This window comes from Mixophyes fleayi, chromosome 8 (assembly GCF_038048845.1).
Source record: "Mixophyes fleayi isolate aMixFle1 chromosome 8, aMixFle1.hap1, whole genome shotgun sequence".
NCBI classification, from domain to species: domain Eukaryota; kingdom Metazoa; phylum Chordata; class Amphibia; order Anura; family Limnodynastidae; genus Mixophyes; species Mixophyes fleayi.
Window position 1 is genome coordinate 127,105,539 of NC_134409.1, and position 21,684 is coordinate 127,127,222.

The 21,684-nt window shown below is 39.1% G+C and overlaps 1 protein-coding gene across 13 annotated transcripts in view; it reads right to left on the bottom strand.

The window, feature by feature from the left end:
- Positions 1 to 21,684, bottom strand: part of FOXP1 (forkhead box P1) — a 508,980-nt gene that overhangs the window by 95,684 nt on the left and 391,612 nt on the right. The window contains exon 1 of one of the 13 annotated variants that reach the window (XM_075183452.1): positions 2,286 to 2,411. The exons of 11 other annotated variants lie outside the window; for them this stretch is intronic. The gene's annotated coding sequence lies outside the window, so the exon portion shown is untranslated. Of the gene's footprint in view, positions 1 to 1,480; positions 1,623 to 2,285; positions 2,412 to 21,684 lie in introns of those variants that run through there. One more of the 13 variants, XM_075183453.1, reaches the window with a different exon arrangement.

Sequence of the window (21,684 nt, forward strand, 5' to 3'; positions counted from 1 at the left end):
TGGGAACGGTATAAAACTTGAAAAAAAAATAAAAAATGAAAGCCTGGCCTTTGCTTACTGATCTTTGCTTTTCCTAAATACTGTGATTTATAAGCGGAGAAGGGGACATGATTTGCATGCTGTGCAGTAATGCAAACCTCTGACAAGTGGCAGTTCTTGAACTCCACAATGCCTCTGTATATTAAACTGATCCACTTTGCTGTGATCTCTGCAAGTTCACAGCAAAAGCCTTTGTAGATTAGATCATCTGGAGGGCGAACGCCGGTCCTCACATCTTGACACTTTGGAAAGTAAAAAAATGTTATAAAAAAAAAAAAAAAAGACACTTCAATTCTGGGTTGCTACAATAGGCGCGATTGTCCAACAAGTAGACATGCACCCTCCTCTGGATACTTGTTTTGAAAAACTATAAACATTTGGCATCCAGGGGCCTACCTGCGATTCCGCTGTGTGTGGGTGCGCTGCGAGATCTAATTTCCTTCAGCTTTCTTCATGATTGCTAAATGACAGGTGCTGGCATTCCGCAGTTTGACAGGCCGCTACACAAATAACTGGCTTGCCTGAGAGGCCTAATGCTTCACTAATGAACAATAAATCAAGCTTGATTACAAAGTGTCAGAGCAACGAGGCTCTCGGTTTAGGTTCCATTGCTGCCGAGACTGACACTGCTCACGTCTCTTAGCGCTGAGATGCTGCAAAGCAAAAGACTAGGCTGACAAAGCTCTCTTAGGAATTTAAAATAAATAAATAAAAATAAATAAATAAATATACTAATTACTAATACTAAACAACTGTTTCACAAGAAACCATAAAACAATTGGCTACATTTAAAAAAACAAAAAACAAAACTCTTTTCAGAAATAATTGTCTTGCTGTATGCACTTCAGCACAAGGCTCCTGCATCAGTAACATCAGGAAGCATCTACTGTAACAACCTTTCTAATCTCCCAGATCATCCAACAAAAAATATCCTGCAGTGGCTTGGAAGGAAGGGGTTAACAGCGATAATGCCAACTGTAAGGAAAGCCCCCTTTTATCAAGTCTACGATCCACACTCTTCTATAACAAGTGATCGCAGAGGAAAGATGGGGGGAGGAATCAACACAAAAAAATTCAACTAAAGAAAGTACAATTGCACATTAAACATATGGCATTATATAAACTCCCAGCGCACCCTTTCAGATGTCTGGCTACACATGGCCTAACATAAAGAAAGAAGGGGAACGAAAACACTCCAGCCAAATTTTTGAATGACTTCATTGTTACTTTGGAAGTGGAGCGGTTAACCCTTCAAAAGCCAACAGGCTTTGGCACATGCCAGGGACCAACACTCTTCCAAACAGCAAGCTGTCAGATTCAGCCACCTGCGACGCCTACACAAGAGCTAAACGTGGCAACACAAGGGGTTACAGGGTTAAGAGCATTGAGAAAAAAAAAAAGAAGCATTAAAGTCCTCTCTCTCTCTCTGCTGGTAACTTACCTCCCTATTCCGAGGAGTTCCCTCCCCTTCGTCAAAAGAAAATCCTGTTAGAAGTAGTGGAACGATGCCGGCATGACACCGAGAATTACCTCCATTTAGATCTGGTTACTAAAGATTTGACCAACGCAATTCAGGAAAAAAAAAAAGGGAATCAGCCACTTCCTCTACGTCACAAGACACACACACAAAAATTGTACTAGAAGGATTTGACAATCGAGCAGGACAGCTCAAGACAAGAGTGGGAATGAGCCGCTCTCTCTAACAACAAGCGTGATCGACAAAAGCATGTCAAAAATATAAAGTCCGGATGAGTAGAGGAGAAAGGAAAAGGACTCTGCAATTCATCCCTCGTGCTTACAACAGGACGGACAAACGAGAGCACTCATACACGTGGATTTTAAAAAAAAAGAAAAAGTGTTAGCAAATTTCACACACTGGGTTGTAAATTTCGTAACAAAAATTAAAAGACACTTATTAGCAGGCATTCTCAGATATCAGAGTTTTTGTTTTTTTGTATTTAACCAAAAGGGAGACAGAAGGGGTCCAATGACAGGGCTGCGAGGATGAACAAAAACAAAACAAAAACAGACAGCAAAAAGGATTCTTAACAAAAGGAGGAAAATCGACTAAGGACGGAGCCTGGGATTCTCCCTGGGATCCCAGGCAACTTAGTAAACAAAGCTTTCTAGACATTCAGCTGAAAAGAAGCCTTTACACTCTGCAACAAACAAAACAAAATTAACCTGGCAAGTTTCACACAAGTAAGAGAGCAAAAATGACAAAAATCAATCATATATTGACAAACCTGACAAACTCCATTTAGCTGCCACCACAAGCAGAAGGAGCTGGGGCCCGGGGAACACTAATAAGCCTTGTTGTAACAGTCTTTAGTTTCCTCAGGTTGTAGACAGATTGCACGCGCTCGGGTGCTCTAGAACTGACAACATGCATAACCATCCTGCCAGCCACGCCTTTCTCCACCAATCACAACCAGCCTCTAAACATAATCAGTTCAAACACCCAACACAATGAGGCTGCTTTTTCCTACTGGCGGCAGGTGAAATAATGCATTTGTCTCTAAAGCAACTATGCTTAATTGCTGTTAAACCTTTGACCTGACCAGGCTTGTGGCAGCTTTCTGAAAAGGCCAAGGAACGGGCACACACTTATCCTTAATCAAACATGAGAAGCTAAGGAGGGTCTTTTTTTTTTTTTTTTTTTAAATGATTATTATTGAGGGTGGTCTACAAGAGAACACAGAAGTTTAACCTTTAGGTATAAAGAAACCGGCAGGAGATATTTATCGTGAATGACATTATTTACAAAAGGCGCTCTTTTGAAAATAAAGCAAAAACACAAAACAATAAACAAAAAGATAAACACAAAAACAAAAGCTGTGATTACCAAGCTTTAAAAAAAGAGTGGATACATAGCAGCAACATAAAACAAATCTAGTAAACAAAATACAAAAAAAACATAAATTTATCACCAACAAGAAGCTTAAAATTAAAAAGGGACAGCCAGGGGTTAGAGGGTTAAAAGTCAGAGAGAGGAGCATCTTTGTCAGACAGTGGGGGACAAAATAGAGGGGCAGGCTTAGAAAAATCCCATCAAGTTGTAAATTACCCCCCCCCCCCCTCTTTGTGCCCAGAACTGAAGACAGTCTCAGGGTGGCAGGAAGTTAAGTGATTCTGCCACTCTCTGGGGCACACCTAGAAAGTTGTTTGTTTGTTACAGTTGCCTGACGAACACAGACAAACAAAAACAGCTTTAAACATGTTTCTGCAGTCAACTGTTAACCTGTAACCACTCAAACCCGTTCTCCCATATGCCTCTCCTGTCATGGTTTTTTTTTTTTATATTGTAAACAAAACTACATATTGTTTTGTCCATCTGCTGTGATGCTGCTGTCTGTTTACTTTAACGACTGTTTTTGTGATATAACCTCCTGGAATGGCGTAATACCAACTCATGCAATAACGTTGGATTTTTTTTTTTTCATTTTATTTTTTTTGTCTAACACTAGTGCAAGATTAACCTCTTCCATGCTGGAACCCAATGGCACTCATCCTTTCTGCTCAGCCTGTCCACCAAATGCATACCTGCTTGCAGATAGACGAGAGGGCTGCAATCTAATCTTGGAATGGACAAGTTAAGAAGACTCCGTTGAAGGCTATTCAACCACGCAATGAAAAAAAAACAATGAATTAATAAAACAAAAAACAAGACCACTGACAAAGTGGGATATCTGATGTAGGATGGAAGCGACACGGATTGCAGTGATGTCTAAAGTGGTTCAGTGTCTGATTAATTTAATCGGATTTTCTTTTCTTCCAGGTTGAAAATTATGCCCCCTTCCCCCCCAGGCACATCACTATGAATATTTAATTGCAGAAGGACTCTTCTGTCTTGTACCGACAGACAGAACCCGCCGCTTGACACCAGAAAGGGTCAACGGCAGATTTCCTACACAGAGTTTAGGATATATTTATCCGGCTACCTTTGACAATGAGTCTGGTGCTCACATCAAATTTATTGTCCTTTTGCAATTCTAAATGATGCAATGCATTAGTGTAGTGATTACTTGCGCTGTGAAATGATGGACCTGTAAAGGTCCACTAAATCTTAAGCAAAAGTTGGCTTACATAAAAAAGCAACTAATAACATTATGTAAAAATTTCAGGAGATTTTAGAACTGAATATATTTGAGATAAAGTTGTGATCCTGAGGAACATTGTTTTCTTATGCACAGCAGGGTTCCTGTCATTAATTTTATTGAAGGGCACCACGGTCAATCACCTTTATCAGGAAAATGGCTGAAAACAGAAAACACAAGCTTGCACAACTGCACAGCAAATACAAAAAGCATTTCAAATATCTCAGGTTTAGTCAAGGTATGGGCATTTTTACATACATAAATCACTATTGTTTTGTAAACAAACTTAGTAGGTTTTGCGCCTACGCACATGGAACCTTCTAAAGAAACCAAAGAGGGCACAGATATCACCATGTATGCAATCAGCTATAAATGGTCAAACAAGGGAACATTTATTCAGAAGCTCCAGAATGCTGGCCAACACGTTTAACACTTGGGGCTAGATTTACTAAGCTGCGGGTTTGAAAAAGTGGGGATGTTGCCTATAGCAACCAATATCAGATTCTAGCTTTCATTTATTTAGTACTTTCTACGAAATGACAGCTAGAATCTGATTGGTTGCTATAGGCAACATCCCCACTTTTTCAAACCCGCAGCTTAGTAAATCTAGCCCTTGATGTTTGCATAGAGATGCACTCAGATTTACAATCCCTGTATGTTCTCAGTTTTAAGGGACAATAAGATTATCCTATATGCTTCACATCGTACAAATGTCCCATTGAATAAAGGAATATTAGACCAGAAACGTAATTTAAACCTAGAATTTTATGTGTGATTCTTCATTTGTCAGATACAAACTGCAGCTTTTCATAAATGTATAGAATGAGCAGGACGTACAACACACAACACATATCAGTGAATGTATCAAATGGACAAAAAGGGGATACTATTTGTTACAAACGGATACTTTTTATACAACACAATTTCTAAAACACAAACACAGTTTTCTAGAATACAAAGGATTATAAAACACACTTTAAAAAATGTCATTATATGCAAAGATCATTTTCACATACACATTTAGAAATATATAACACTGAAAGAAAAAACAAAACAAAAAAAACAGTATCTGCCTGCTTCATCTTTAATGGAATACTGCCTCTAGTGGCCAAATGATAATGAAATTGATAAAATTCTTGCTTACCCTTAAATAAGACAAGCTCAGTACGACACTTGTTAAGAACCACATGGAAAATGCGTTTGCGTTAAAAATGCAGTTTCACAGGCGTTTAATCTTGCGTTTTAAAACACACATCACTACACCAACGGGTATCTGACCTAATTCACATGTAATTTATATATGATGGGGAAAGAACAGCTTCCTAGGTTAAGGGTGGATGAAACCCATCGATTTTCAAAGTTAAAGATAGCTTGGGTTTGTGACAGGAGGGGTTTTGACTAAAACAACAGATATCACAGAGAAACAATGGTGATAATGATCCAATTTATTGCTATCGGGAGATTAATCAGCCTTCTCTGTATTTTTTCCGGGTCATATATGCTGCTGCCTATTGACAGATAACGGCTGCAATATTATAGCGTGTTTGGCTAGTATTACGGATAACAGTAGCCCTGACTTTCTGAAAACTGCTATTGTAGTGAACATAGAAGGAAGGAAGGGGTAAGTGAGAGCTCAGACTATCATCTTTCCAAGTTTACTTGATAAATGTAGGCTGAAGTCTCAATCTCACATGTAAATAGGTCAGAGGCAGCCTTAATATATGCTTATCTTTTGACCAGCTGATTATAAATTTAAGGGTAAAAGTTGAAATACAAAATGTGCAAACTCAGCTTTTATGTAATGTGCTATTAATTCCCTTCAAAACATTCCTAATGAAGCTCAATGTTCTTTTAGTACAGACTTATCTGAGAACAAGAATACAAATCATCATCATTTATTTATATAACGCCACTGATTCCGCAGCGCTGTACAGAGAGCTCACTCACATCAGTCCCTGCCCCATTGGGGCTTACAGTCTAAATTCCCTACCATACACACAGACAGAGAGACTAGGGTCAATTTTGATAGCAGCCAATTAACCTAACAGTATGTTTTTGGAGTGTGGGAGGAAACCGGAGCACACGGAGAAAACCCACGCAAACACGGGGAGAACATACAAACTCCACACAGATAAGGCCATGGTTGGGAATTGAACTCATGACCCCAGCGCTGTGAGGCAGAAGTGCTAACCACTAGGCCACTGTGCTGCCCACAATGTTGCATATTGTTTCGGCACCAGCAGGTACATCATCATCATCATCATCATCAGTTATTTATAAAGCGCCACTAATTCCGCAGCGCTGTACAGAGAACTCACTCACATCAGTCCCTGCCCCATTGGAGCTTACAATCTAAATATCCTAACACACACAGACATAGAGAGAGACTAAGGTCAATTTGATAGCAGCCAATTAACCTACTAGTATGTTTTTGGAGTGTGGGAGGAAACCGGAGCACCTGGAGGAAACCCACGCAAACACGGGAAGAACATACAAACTCCACACAGATAAGGCCATGGTCGGGAATTGAACTCATGACCCCAGTGCTGTGAGGCAGAAGTGCTAACCAGTAAGCCACTGTGCTGCCCATATTTTTGGTCATCAGCACAAACAGTCAGTTCAGGTGCAATCATCACACGTGGAAAGCTTAATTCTTTTGACCCAATCCTAAAAAATGGATTTCTAATACGTATAGGGTAGGCCAATGTGATTCTTTTTGTTTTTTTCAAAACTAAAAATTGTACCATCCTCTAGTAAAGTATATATATGTAACACGATGTTGTGAGGTAGCTCATTTCCTAACTGGTATAACTAAATAAAAATACTTATAAACTAAAATATTTTGCTTTACAAGTTCTGGCCCAACACGTCCTGTGTCAAATACTTTAGAACTTCTGAAAGAGGCACGGCGGCACGGTGGTTAGTATTGCTGCCTCACATCACTGGGACCATATGTTGTAATCTGACCAGGAATCTATGCGGTGTTGGCATGTTCTACACGTGTTTGCATGGGCTTACTCCGGTTTCCACCCACTGTCCAAAAACATACTGGTATGTTAATTGGCTTCTGATGAAACTAACCCTTGTGTTTGTATGTCTGACATTATTAATTAAATGGTCACCATAAAGCATTGTGGAATGTGTCGGTGTTATAAAAAAATAAAGATTAATAATAATAATAGGTACATGTTTTCTTGATCTCTTACCAGGAGCACAGGTGTTATCAATGACATAGATTCAGACTCATTCTACAAGAATTTCACTTCTACAAGAATTTCACTTATTCTACGAAAAATACACGTTCGCCAGAATTGTCCAATTCCGCCATACACACACAGAGGTTAAACTGGCCAAGATCCAACCATTAAGCGCATGGGCCACATTGGATATCCTTCAGCTATATTAGGGGTGCGGACAGGACATGACTGCTCACACTGGCAGATTGTGGTCACTTTCTGACTCCATTGTCCAACCTGTCTGATAATGATTTGATTGATTTCATTCAGATACATGGCGGACATGAGGAATAAGAGCCACACATACAGTGATATCGCTGCTGATATCTGATTGTGTGAGGAGCTTTAGGAGTTAAAAAGCACTTGTTCCTTCAACCTGCACGTACTGATATTGAGCACTTTTCTCAAGAGCTTGCACTCTACTGCATGCAGAGATGAGATGAGAGCTAACGAAGCGTTTATAAGAGGCAAAGCCGAAGACGGCGTTACCTACAGCAAAGATGTCGAACGGATCCACTTCATGTGCGAGATATTTATCTGCTCTTGTATGTAGCACTGACTTTTCTGACTCAATTAACCTGTGTTCAATTAATTAACTGATGTAAAAGGCTTATTTTACATTAATTAATTAACTGAGCCCAGGTTAAGACAGTCAGTGGTAAATATAGAAATAGACATAAATTAGTCAGATTGCACCAAATTACTTAAATGCTGTCTATAATAAAACTTTTAATAAAGACCACTTAACCATATCTCTGACAATACGAATTCTACAAATAATGGGTATTTTAACATCTGTAGAACTTTAAGCACGGGAGATTCAATACAAAGTGCTCTATAATTACCCAAAATGTAAAATAAATGTCAATAAGAAATATAACACCTGCCTGGGTACAAAAGCTTACAATCTAATCCAAGAACACATGATAAGCCTTACGTCACATCTATTCTAGTCCTGGCTTTCAATAGATGCAATGCATTTTTGGAAAGCAGATGTAACATTTTTGAGTGTACCCTCTTTTTTTTTCCAGTTCGTCACATAAGAGATGACTTCTGAAGATTTCTGCATGCCCCCTTCAGTGCAAGATGTCACTGACGCGTGTGTAACCCATCCCCCCATGCAAAACATCTGCTATGGCTTATTAACATATTAATGCTTAAAAACAGTGCACAGGCCGAACCCCTGACTTAAATTAGTGCTTGCTGGCTGATAAAGGACCAATGCACCTGCTAATTTCAGTCTCTCGGAAGCGCTGCTTTGAAAATGTTTATCTTGTAGAAGCCCAAACCTCTAGTCCTGTGCCCCAGTCACCTCTTTAGCAATGGTTTATGTGTGGCAAAAATTAAAACAAAAAAAATAATATAGGAAACGCCAGCGTACAAAGAATCCTCATCAAATTAAATCAAATCAGCTGTTTATGGTTGTTTAACCTCATACAAGAGGTGGGTTTTTTTGTGCTACGGAGTTGGGAGCCAGATAATTACAATTCGGGAACATGGAGGCCCATGATTGAAATAATTAATCAGAGTCGTACTAAACAAATTAGCATGTGCTGCTGAACCCATTTAATGTGCCAATGCACTGCGGAGCAATCATACAAGTCTCTGAAGCTCACAAAATAAAGAGAACAAAGGGGAAGAGTTGTAATAATTTTGTCATCCGCTGCCAAGTGCGTTCTTAATGTTTAATACAGTGCACACTTTCTTAATATTTTTTAATTCATTGTTTTGGCCTATTGATGTGAAGGGAGTTTTGTTTTTATTTATAAGAATGGGTTTTCTTCAAAGCCTAATCCACATGGGGGCAAATCATACATTAGTTTTCGGCTGATTAATATAAACGGTTTTACCTCCAGCATTGACACCGTAAAGAACCCTCAAGGGTAAACTCTCTTAATGTGATTTTATAGTGATGCTGTTCAGCGCTACGACAGGATACATTAATGGTTTTGCACGAGTTATCTTTTCAACAAGATGCTGGTTTGTAGTCCTCAAAACAGACGTGGTTACATTACAGATCTTCTGGCAATAAGTGATAGGTGATAGGATGACAGGTAGTGTCCTATAACTAAATTATACTACATCTGTGGGTAGACCTCTTGTGTTAGATGATGCTCTGTATCAGGGATGCCACAGAATAAAATGAGACCTCTAATCCAAGCCTTGCCAACTTGTGGCTCTCTAGGTGTAGTCAAACTACAAGTCCCAGCATGCCCTGACAGCAATCGGCTGGTTATGCATTGGCAAAGGATGCTGGGGCTTTAAGTTTCACAACACCTGGAGAGCCACAGGTTGGCCAGGCCAGTTTCAGGTGTATTAAATGCTTCACTAAAGACTTTCCCATCTGCAGGAGAGCCACTCCACTGCAATTAGTCTAATTGATCAAAAATAACTCTTTAAATATTGATTCCTCTTCCCAAAGCTACAGTAAAAAGAATCTCTCTTTCTATACTAATTAACTAAACCAAAATATTGTAATTTTAAGAAAAAAGGTACCACTCAGAGGTGAGATATCCTAAAAAGCCGAACGTCTTTATAACCACACCGTGGTTTCTCTAATTGACAGTGTCAATGTCTGATAATTCTGTCATATTTTTAGGTCTCTCCCCTAAAGCTACAGGGTCAGCAGTCATCCTTGTTAACTGTGCTAAAGCCTGCTTAAATCAGTCTCATTTATTAATTTTGTGTCATTAAAGAGTAGCTGTGTGAAGGGAGGAGACAAGTACAAAGATGACACAGTTATTAAAGCACACAACTATTTTTAAAGCATTTTATAATGAATTATACAACAAACAAAAGAAGCAAAGCCTATCTAGATACAGATAGGTGCCCTTAGGGGCGGGCAGCAGGGGCAGGAGCCCAGCGTGCAGACTAAACAAGCTGGAGAGGATGCAATATCATAATGGGATTAAAGATCATGTGGACGAGAAGAGAGGGGGCAGCATTATAAGGAAAAAATACAATGGAGTCTGAACAATGTGACCGACAATTCACTTGGCAATGTGATAGTACAATGAGGGCCAGAGGTGGAGCTAGCAAGCTATGGGCCCTAGTCCAGAGAAGCGTGGAGGAGGGGAGGAAGAAACCGTGGGCCCTGCACCTGCTGTGCAGCAGGGGCCCCATTATCTCCATGGGCCCCGATGCACCGCACCTGCAGCACCAATGGTAGTTCCGCCACTGATGGGGGTGTAGCCAGCTTTTAGTTACCCCTGTGGGGAAGGCTATGATCAAAAGATGCCCTTAAGAGAGGTCAGATGGCAAGTGCGGAAGGGGCCACGGTGATGCGATTGCATCACCGCCATCCCACGTCCTGTTTTGTGATGCCACAATTTGCTCAGGAAATTGTCTAAGGACATGTCCACCTTTTGCCCACACCCCGCACATAGCACACACTACCGTGCGTGGCAGTCGCTTGTGAGTCCGACCCTTGGTAAAGTAGGGTATTAGAAGAATTTCAGCTATGGGGAAAAACTTAAGCAGGTTGTAAAAAAGGCATCACCTGATTGGATGGCAATCTGCCCAATCAGATGTTCCCTTCACTACATACCTCCTCTGATACAGAGAGTTCTCCCTAGTTCCCCGCCTTCTGAAATACTCCAAAACGCAGTGAAAACCAGTGCCTATATAAGGGTAATGTCGGAGTCTCAGACGAAGAACTCTAAATGGTGAAATATCCGAAAGCACTTCCCCTTTAAATACCTTACATTTTAGTACCAATAACCCCTAAATTCCCTTTCAATTTATCTATATTTAACTACAGGTTTTACTGCAATATCATTACATCTAATAAGACTTTGTAAGAGGAGTTAAAATGGATAAACACAAAGACATACTCCGCAAAACTACCTACAGCAAAAAAAAAAAAAACCTGCTATCTCTTATACTGAAAACATACAGCCCATAATAACCAATGATTGCACTGTATCAATTAAACGGCAAGAAAAAAAAAAAAACCTTGGAGAGAAACAAGCTAATGCTTTGTGAAATACGCCGGCTATAAAGCCCATCAATCTTTTATATTGCTCTCTTTTACACTGCATAAACCGAGCCAAGGTGTCTTCTTCTCCGAAGGAGCCTGGAACGCATTGTAGGCAATCTGGATGTGAGAGGGCGAAGCCAGGCAGGGAGAGAGAGCGAACCTGTATTATAGTTGGGAATCATCCAGGGTTTTACGGACTATCCTTGGAAAGCAAATTGGCATTAGTTCAATAAAACACCTACTTAACGGCAAAGGGCCACTGTTCTTGTTTCAATAGTCCCGGAGGATTTCCATGATATATGTATGTACAGCTTGCTCTCTCTCTGCAGGTTTTTCTTTCCCCAGGACATAAAAAAAAATATATATACACATATGAACCGGCTCACATTTATGTGACTTACACACGATCTGGAGCCTGGGGACCCAGAAAACGCCACCGATTCCATGGAGAGCCATCCTTAGTGAAACATACTGTTTTTGTAAGCTCAAGCTAAATATTGTATTTGGACAAAACGTCCTCTCCCGGTTGATAAGCTTGTGGTGCCAGCTGGGCGCGGGGTGGTAGAAAATGACCAAATTAAGACGGCGTTGGTGTTGTAGAGTGTTTGGTCCCATGAAGGGACGGAAAACAAAACCTGTGTTGGCACCAAAGACCAAGTGTAGTGAAATGGAAACGTTGCTTGGATGAGGTGATCCTCACATACTGCAAACGTGTTTTACATTCCGTGAGCCATGCATTCCATCATGGAACACGTTTACAATAAGTCATATGACGCAGGTGGTCCTTTTTCTTACCTACAATAGGCATACGCATCTGGCGAGGGCAAAAAGCTGCTTTTCTGCAGTAAAACAAACCAGAATATACATTAGGGTGCACATTTATCAAGCTGTGGGTTGGAAAAAGTGGAGATGTTTCCTATAGCAACCAATCAGATTCTAGGGCCTGATTCATTAAGGATCTTAATTTAAGAAACTTCTTATTTCAGTCTCCTGGACAAAACCATGTTACAATACAAGGGAGGCAAATTAGTATTCTGTTTTGCACATAAGTTAAATACTGCCTGTTTTTTCATGTAGCACACAAATACTTGATAGCTTATTTGTACTCTGAAATTTAAAGTTGATATTTGTGTGCTACATGAAAAAACAGTCAGTATTTAACTTATGTGCAAAACATTGTAACATGGTTTTGTCCAGGAGACTGAAATAAGAAGTTTCTTAAGTTAAGATCCTTAATGAATCAGGCCCCTAGTTATCATTTATTTAGTACATTCTACAATATGACAGCTACAATCTGATTGGTTGCTATAGGCAACATCTCCACTTTAGCAAACCTACAACTTGATAAATTTACACCCAGGTCTTATACAAACATGTACGTATTCAGTATCTATCTAAAAACTCTTTACTTTAGGAAACTTTACATCTAATGGACACGCTCATACACATGCTTTATAAAGTAATAATTTAAAATCTTACAATGATTACAAATAGTTGACGGGCAAAAAAAGGGCACATTTTAGACTGACAAGAGTAACTTGAAGATTTGACATATAAAGAAATCTTCTTAATAACACAGTACCTGAGCATCAGGTCAAACTTGCGTATGAACTGATGCTGATACTCTTTCACACACAAATGCTAATTTAAAAATGTGCCAGAGCCAAAATAGTTAACTTTCTTTTTAATTTCCTTACATTTTTTTTTTTTTAAAGTAAAATTATGGGTTTTTAAGTTACTCTGTACAGAAAACAAAGTTGGCATTTGCAAATGTAAGTGTAATCGGACATATTGATTTGACAGAGGCAAAATGTACAACATAGGATTGCAACAAACAGTAAGCAAACTGTCATAAAAAACAGTTAAACACATGTGTGACATAAACAGGCAATATATCCTGAAAGAAGCATCGCTTAAATATGAATGAGCAAATATTCTCATTAAATACAGGTTTGTGATGAAATGTTTCTTCCACAGACACCTTATTCACTCAAACACTGCAGTTTTAGAAAGGTTCATCGTTCAGAGCAAATGTGCATGAAAATAACTGTTTGTTTTATCTGCTCATCAATCGCTGTTAAAACAACAGCACTGATTGGAGGTTATTCATATAGTAAAAAAACAAATACAAAACAAAAAAATCAACGCAGTCTTAGAGAAAAATTCAACAATGAACAATGTTCCAATTTTTTAAGAAAATTGTTCACTGCTTCTAAAAACCAAAAAGGTTTGTTTTCAGACCTATGATCTCTATTCGAGTTCCATCTCTCCTCTGTTCACCTTTAAACAATGGAATGAGACAGAATTAAATAACACTAGTGCATACAGCCTAAACCACAGACTTTACAGCCCTTTACTATAGGTAAATGAGAACAAATAAATCAGGGAATCCCAATGTTTTCAAAGAAGAAAAAAAAGAATAAATTATGAAATATGTATCAAAGGTTTAAAGCAAGTCAGAGAAGTGTGCACTAGTCCAGGACAAGTGTCCCTATCTATCCTCTTTCGCGTAAGACTGCGACGGGATTCCATATTCTAGAACATTAAAACGCGGACAAGTGGCTCTCTCCTAATCATGAAAGTTTGTTTGCTAATTCTTCTGAAAATTAAATAATCACAGCAATCAAAGAACAATGTCTCCACTATGCGCAATCAAGCAAACAAGATGTTATCGCTGGCACCTCTGCTTTGATCATTATTTTCATAGACTACTGTAATAAAGCAAACAGGAAAAAAAATATTTGCTAAAGACCTATTGCCACCTCTTGTTTTAGTACTTTCTGGATACACATTTTATATAGGAAGAAAGAATTTGATGGCAGATAAGAACCACACGGCCCATCCAGATTGCCCAATTTATTGTGCGAGACATTTTGTGGTTTAGCAGACAGTCAAAACAGGATATCTTCAAATTTCAAATGTATAGGTACCAAGTGCAACAAAAACTGTTCATTTGTACCTAGAGTCTTTTTAGGTGGATTGATTTGGGGATTTTTTTCTACAAATAACATGATGTTGTACGGCATTAATATATAGGGCAATATAATCTTTAAAGAGGATGTTTTTCATATGACACAGTGACTTTACTGGTGAAAACAGCAAACAAATCAACCTGATCATTATCTATTGAATTTTACTTGTTACTTCTCTATGGTATATAAGTGTCACACAAAGTTGTACAGAAGCGATTCTCTTTTCCTTGCAATCTTCAGATCGAGTTCTGCTGCCTGGCACGAAGCGACTTGTCCAAGGTCACTAAGGATCCAACACAGGGATTCAAATAGAGTCTCACTGTCATTGTTGTTATACAGTGACCTTAACCACTGAGTGAAGTAAGGACGGAGCTATTCACAATTCCCTGGTGCACCTTACTAAATTGTTGTGGTGACGCGGAACAAGGCGTTTGTTCATTGCGCTTTTTTCACGCAAGAGGTTTCCATACACTCTCTTGTTCTAGTCCTCATTTCTTCCATTTAACAGGATATTCAGGCCTCTCGATCCCATCGACAAGCAATTACATCACTGTTACTGTTATACATATATGTCCAAATCTAAAGACTTCAGCAGTTCAGCATTGCGGTGATTGACCGATTCACACAGCCCTAAACCTTGTACTTTGCCCTCTCTTTTATCAGAGTGCTCAATGTGTGTTCTCAAACCATCCCTGCAGCAAAGTGTACTATGCACTTAGGGCTACCATAGAACTGGTATTATATTGTACCCAGCATTAATGATCGTGAACGCTACATTTATCGTTGAAATAGACCCAAATGTGATTGTCAGAAAGTGTGTTTAGTTGTGTATTTACTTATATTATTTTTCTGAGCCACAGGGCCATGTACTATTTACTAGTCTTTGTTGACGCACGTTAAACGTGCTTAGATTTTAATACACACACACGTATGAGGCCATTCACAATGTCTATGACCTGCCTTGTGGCAGACGGACAACAGAGTTTGTTTGTGATAGGAAAAAACAAAACAAACCAGGTGAAAGACAATTTCTCTCATCTTCCGCTCACTTCATTTTATGGAAGGTATATTTACGAGACTTGAGTCTAAATAATAGACACCTCCTGCAAGGTGGGAAAGTGCTTTCAAGCAATTTTTCTATCTATCTGTACCCATGTATCCAATTTTCGGCTAACAAGTCTTTGTGTACCGGAGCGGGGTGTGTTGTGTTGATCTTAATGCTCAGCTTATGTAGTAAACTAATACCATCGATTCAACAGCAATTTAAAAGAAATATATATATATATATAAAGGTTTAGTTAAACCATTAATGTATATTCCATCTAAAAGTATTGAACCACAACAGGTCAACAGGCTTATTTTAACACAAGCATTTCAGTAACCGAGAAATCAATCTGTTTCTTTCAGCTGCTGTATGCCATTTATTCCTTCACATGCAGTGCAAACGCTAAGAAAAAAACCCCAGACAATCAATATTTACTATATTGAAAACAAATTACGGTGACAAGACGTTTTTGACATATTTGAAATATAAGCTAGGTAAATGCAATACATAAACATAGGCTGAAATGGAGTCTCAACGGCTCTTTGTGAACTTTACAAATGTACTTTGAACTTTGTATACATCTTTTGTACATTGGTTATATTTTAAACAGCAGTCATCATCAAAAATTATATGTCCTTTAAAACTCCTATTTTTTTTGCTAAACATTGTGTATTCTTAATTCCTTTAGGCTCATTTAGGCCAACACCACCACCACCACCTCTCACCAATACACGAACACTGCTATTTTTTCTGTTAATCCTGGGCTGGTCTCTTGTATACAATATTTAGATTCCTGCCCAGCACTAACATCAGCTTGTCCTATTTGTTTTGTAAACGCTTCTCTAACCACCAATCGCATATGCTAAACCCTGGTGTTCTATTGTGAGAACAGGATTTTTGGTATCATGTCCCTTGTGCTATAATGCAATCTATGCCACCACGCAGCAGGGCCAAAATGACACGACTCGCAACAAAACACGTCATCAAGGCCCTACCCGTTACAGAAGAAAGTTAAGCATGATCTGGTAGGGTATCTTAATCTGCCAGAGAACCACCCGAAATTCCGCAGTTTCCCAGACATTAGTAGTAGAGTAGGCAAGCATGCCTTGGTTGAGCGATCCGAAAATGTCTGCCGGTATCCTTGTTATGACCTTAGTAACTCTTGGTTAGACCCTTAGAAATTACAGGTATGTTTTCTTTTATATATTTCCTGAAATCAAAAATGAGTGAAAGGTGAAATTTAGACCAATGGTTCTCAAATCTTGTGCTCCAGCCTCAATAACAATAAACGCTTTGTGGCCTCATTACAGCACTGGTACAATAATTTGGATCCACACAATCTCTGATAAACTTAGCCCAGTACCTAGACCCATAAAACATTCACTGTTAATGCAGCCTGAGGACAGGTATGAGACCCTTATATACACCACTATTCTTTGGGAAAAAAATAAAAAATCCCAGACACATTAAAAGAAAAATTCAACATCTACATTAAGTCCTAAATGGTATTTTTCAAATTAACGTCACTTATTAGCCCAATGTGTTTGTGATCTGGACAAGTCTAGATGGTGGTTGTTGCTATGATTACACTCTGTGCTTAATTTAAATGTGACTACCCTTCTACAACAACGGCATGAGAGGCACATGTCACATCCGAACACAGCGCAGCAGCGGGCAGAAGGAAATCCGACGCCTGAGTAGAACGTTTCGCTTGAATGCTACACGACCAAGTGGCAGTAGCCGTCTGCTAACAACCCCAGGGGCATTACCTGCCAGTAGTAATCCTATATATACACTTCATTCTACCAATACACCGCAGCTAATCCCCTGCTCTACTGGTATAGCAAAGCTTCTACGTACTTTCCTTTATAATTATACATTTTATAGCGAGACCGTCTAAGACCAAGATGTAGATTTCCCAATTAGTCTATGTTTAAACATCTGTTGCAAGACGGTACTGAACATTCGTTATTTGAGCAAAACACAATTTGATTTGGGTGTCTGAAATAAAGCCGGTGTCTGCGAAAATAATAGCTCAATTATATTTTGTTTTTGCTTTCAGGAATCTTAGAATATTTTTTTTTCCCTTTCAAGTGTGATAAAGTCGCTTGTAATCAAATCTACAATTTCCTCAAACTTTTTATTGTCTGTAAACTCAGAGTTCTCTGCACCCCTTTCATAGGTTGGAAGGAGGAAATTTGAGCTGTCATAGACGTATGTTAATCAGTATAGAAGATGTAGAGGAAGATGCGTCAAACCTTCAAAAACGAAAAGTGGATGTGTTGCCCATAGCAACCAATCAGATTCTAGCTATGATGTTCTAGAATGCACTACATAAATGATAGCTGGAATCTGATTGGCGACTGTGGGCAATGTATCTGATTGGTGGCTGTGAACAATACCTCCACCTTTCTTTTTAGAAGGTTTGATGCATCTACCTCAGAAGATGTGATATGTTCTCTATGCCATTTAAGCTTACCTGTTGTCGACACAGTGAAGGCATATATCTTGCGGACTGAACTATACTGTTGTGGGGCTGCTTTTCTGAGAATGCAGCTTATCGGTTCATTGAGCTAGTGATGTCACCGAACACATGAATATTGGTTCAATCCACAAAAAAACGTCCATCAAGGGGGAACTTTAATAATTTTAACAACTAACGTACATGGTGTTTCAATGTACAAGATAAAAACAAACATGACTATCTTTAACATAAGATTTTAATAAACATGAATCTGAATCTTTGAGTGTCCTTCCAAATCGGTGGTAGTCATTATTCCCAATCCCATAATTCCGACAATAGGTATAGCGACGCAAAAATGCTGAATAATATAAACGCCACATGGTGGTAATACATACTTGCCATAAAACAGACAGACATGATGTCCAACAGGATTAAAATTAGGGGTTCCACATTATACATTATATGGCAAGTCTGCATTTCCTCCATGTCAGGCTTATATTAATCGTCTTTTTTGGGTCGCTATCCCTATTGTCTGAATTATGGGAATCGGAAAAACGTACCCCACACATTCTAAATAATGTTTCTGAAATCAAATGACAAAGAATTTCATGAACAAAAAATAAAGGGAAAGTTTTTGGGAAGAAGCTAAAGGTCACCGTCAACAAATGAAATACATTTTTTACAAGTTTGTTGGACAATTCAGCAACATAACAGTAACTTTGATTTGCACACTTTACCTGCAGGATTATCATTTCTGGAGCATATGTAAAATAAAAAAAAAAAATGTTATCAAGTCCTTTGAAAATGTGATGTTTTTATCATTTTGGTGCATTTAAAACTGAGCTCCCAGCTAGGGTGAAAAATCACCATAAACAGGGCAACCCTCACCACAGTCCTGGGGGGGTGCTCTGTGAATCAGTTTTTCAGGGCTCTTTGGTTCATCTCCTCCCTCAATGCGCTGCGGGTGGAGTGGGTGTGAAATCTTGCATCAATAAGAAGCCGCAGTCACGTACATTGCATCTTCCTCTTGGACATCCTGCTCACACCCCACCACCCCAGCCATTTAAACTGGTGATCAGAAATAGCTCCCATCTGGAAGTGCAACAATAAAGCATGCATTCATTGTGTCAACAACACAGAGGACCACGTGTTGCCAGGCCCATAGAGAGCCGTGTGCTACATTACTAAGAGACTATGGGACGTTTGCAACTAATCACAGGTCAAAATCTAGACATGGGGTATGCACTAGGATGAAATGTCCTGGATCAATATCCAGATCACCCAGATGAATCAGTTATGGACACATTCTGCCTTTGAGTATAAATACAGAAAGAAAATGCTTTTTCCTATGCCAAACACAGTACACGCGGTCACACTCCGTGGCTATCAAACTGTGCTGATATCGTACAATAATGACTTAATAAGGGGATTGATTCTGCTGCTAACACGAAACACAGGTTGATCGCGGCCGTCCCAGAGGGCATGAGTCATTGCGAGGTCTGGGGAACCAGTGAACAAGACAAATGCCCCGATTCAAGGAAATTCCGCCCCAACAAATCCAGACTGCCTAGGAGTTGACTTCACCAGCGGCTGAATTATCCCAATCTGTTTCTAATACATGGCAAACACATCATTTTTTAAAACATGACAAGGAAAACAAACTTAATAAAAGGTTCCTGATCTTCTGTTACTCAGGCACACTAGATCAGGATATGTTTATAATTTTTGGGCTATGATATCACTAATGTAACAACGGCTGGCTGATAGAAAAACAGTTACTAGCTATGACATCACCTTGCCTCGGCCCTAATTGTACAAAACATTTCAGGCTAAAATATCTTCCACACATCCCTTTAACAAACACACAGCTTTGTTTATTCAATAAGCGAGTGCCGAGAAGGGTTTTATTTTTCCCATCTACCGTCTGATGTTGAAATTTACACCTATGTACACGTTTTTCAAATTGAATTCCCGGTGAGCCGCCTTCTCTAAAAATATGTGACAACATCCACACTGCGTTCCGGGGGCTAATTAAAAGTGTGTACATAAAGACATGATCTACTGCGGACCAGTTGGTTTTCCAAAAAAAAAAAAAAATGAAACAATAGGAGTTCTTTAAAACTGAATATAATACAACTTTCTGCTCATTAGATATTGTACGCGCTGTGACAGTAGGAGAATTTCTGCGCAAATAAGCAATAAAGACTCGACTACTGTTTGTTGTGCGAGCAACACATCGGGGCTTCTTTAAGAACATATAGCTGTGCAAACTACAATGTTGTAACCAGCAGCAACCAATCAGATCAGAGGCTTGCTTTCATTCACTAAGCTTCATTAGAAGAAGAATTAAAGTTAGAATATGCTACAGGATAAATTAGAGTCATGGACATTGCACCATGCTGTGAATTAGGTTTTCATTTTGTGCCTAGCCATTTTACTTAGTATCTTATTTCCAATACTGGACACTGTGAAAGTTCAGCAACATATGAGATTACGGGTTATGTCGTGTATAGAAGTCCTCTTCAAATGCTGCTGTTACCCATTTTCAATCTCTGCTGGCATTTCCGTCTGGGCACAAAGCTGCGTGTCCAGGACTACCCTCGATGTCACTCGAGATTCAATTGCGTTTGCACCAACCGCTCTTACTATAGGCTTCAGGAAAGGTTCCAAGCACAGGACCGATTCCAAAGCTTCTAATGAGTTACAGGCTGGAGCACTTTCTGTGCATAAGTCACGCCTGCGCCATGGCGCTTTAAAAGGGAGAGTTGGGGTTGGGAAAAAAAAAGAGATAACAGTAGTTCAAAAACGCTCTTCCTTCTCAAACTGACAGAAAATCAACCTCTGCACTTCATTAGAAATTCCTGCAGACTTACCAAATTAAACGAGTCTGCTTTTATCACACACAGTGCTCCTCATATGGAAGCATGCAAAACACTACATCACTTGACCCCGGAGTGCCCCGTCTTCAGCCGCAGTTGAATATTTTGTATAGAACTACTAAATCAATTTAACATTTAACAAAAAAAAAAAATATATAAAAAAAAAGTTCTCATTTGTTTCCTTGCACAAGGAGCAGTGTTTCTGCAAGGAGGGAGGGATGGGGGATGAAAATTAGACAGAATTATTTCATAACGTGCATTTTTTCAGCCTTACAAAGGGGGCAGCTGGGTCGTCGGGCGCTGTGCGTCATTTTCTCCAGAGACGTTGCGCTGATCCAGGACTTAACTTGTTAAAATATGAATCATTTCATTATTAATGCGGGGATGTGAGCTTACAAAATACTAAAGATGATAAAAATATCTTATGAGTTACAGGATTCTAGAGTTTTGGATAACAAATATAAGGACGGTACTGAATTAGCAGTTGAAGTGAAATCAAAATCACTGGTTGCACCGTTTAAGCCATTACTCTCTTACAGGGAAATATACACAATGTAGCTACATAATAATAGCATAGAATATGACATAACGCTTGCTCTGTCAGGACAATACAAACATCAATACAATACTGCCCCTGGTGGTCAAGTTACCATGGGAAATCGTTTCAAAAAAGCATCCCTTAAACAATAAATTTTAAGTAAAACTTACTTCAGACATGGGATCCTTGTTATAATTAGGACGATGAACTATCAATGTTTAGAATAAGTATTTTTTCAGTTAAATCGAACCTTAGGCTTTAGGCACGTCATGAGAGGAGGTAACAGGAGACCTATTAAGCAACACATCCTAGAGGAAATGTAGCGTGCCAGTGGGAGAAAACGTAAATGGGCTTACACAAGTAAAGTTGGGCAAAATAGTGACTTATTGTGTTAGGGTTTTGAATGATATATTTAATGGTACTGGCTGCCAGCGC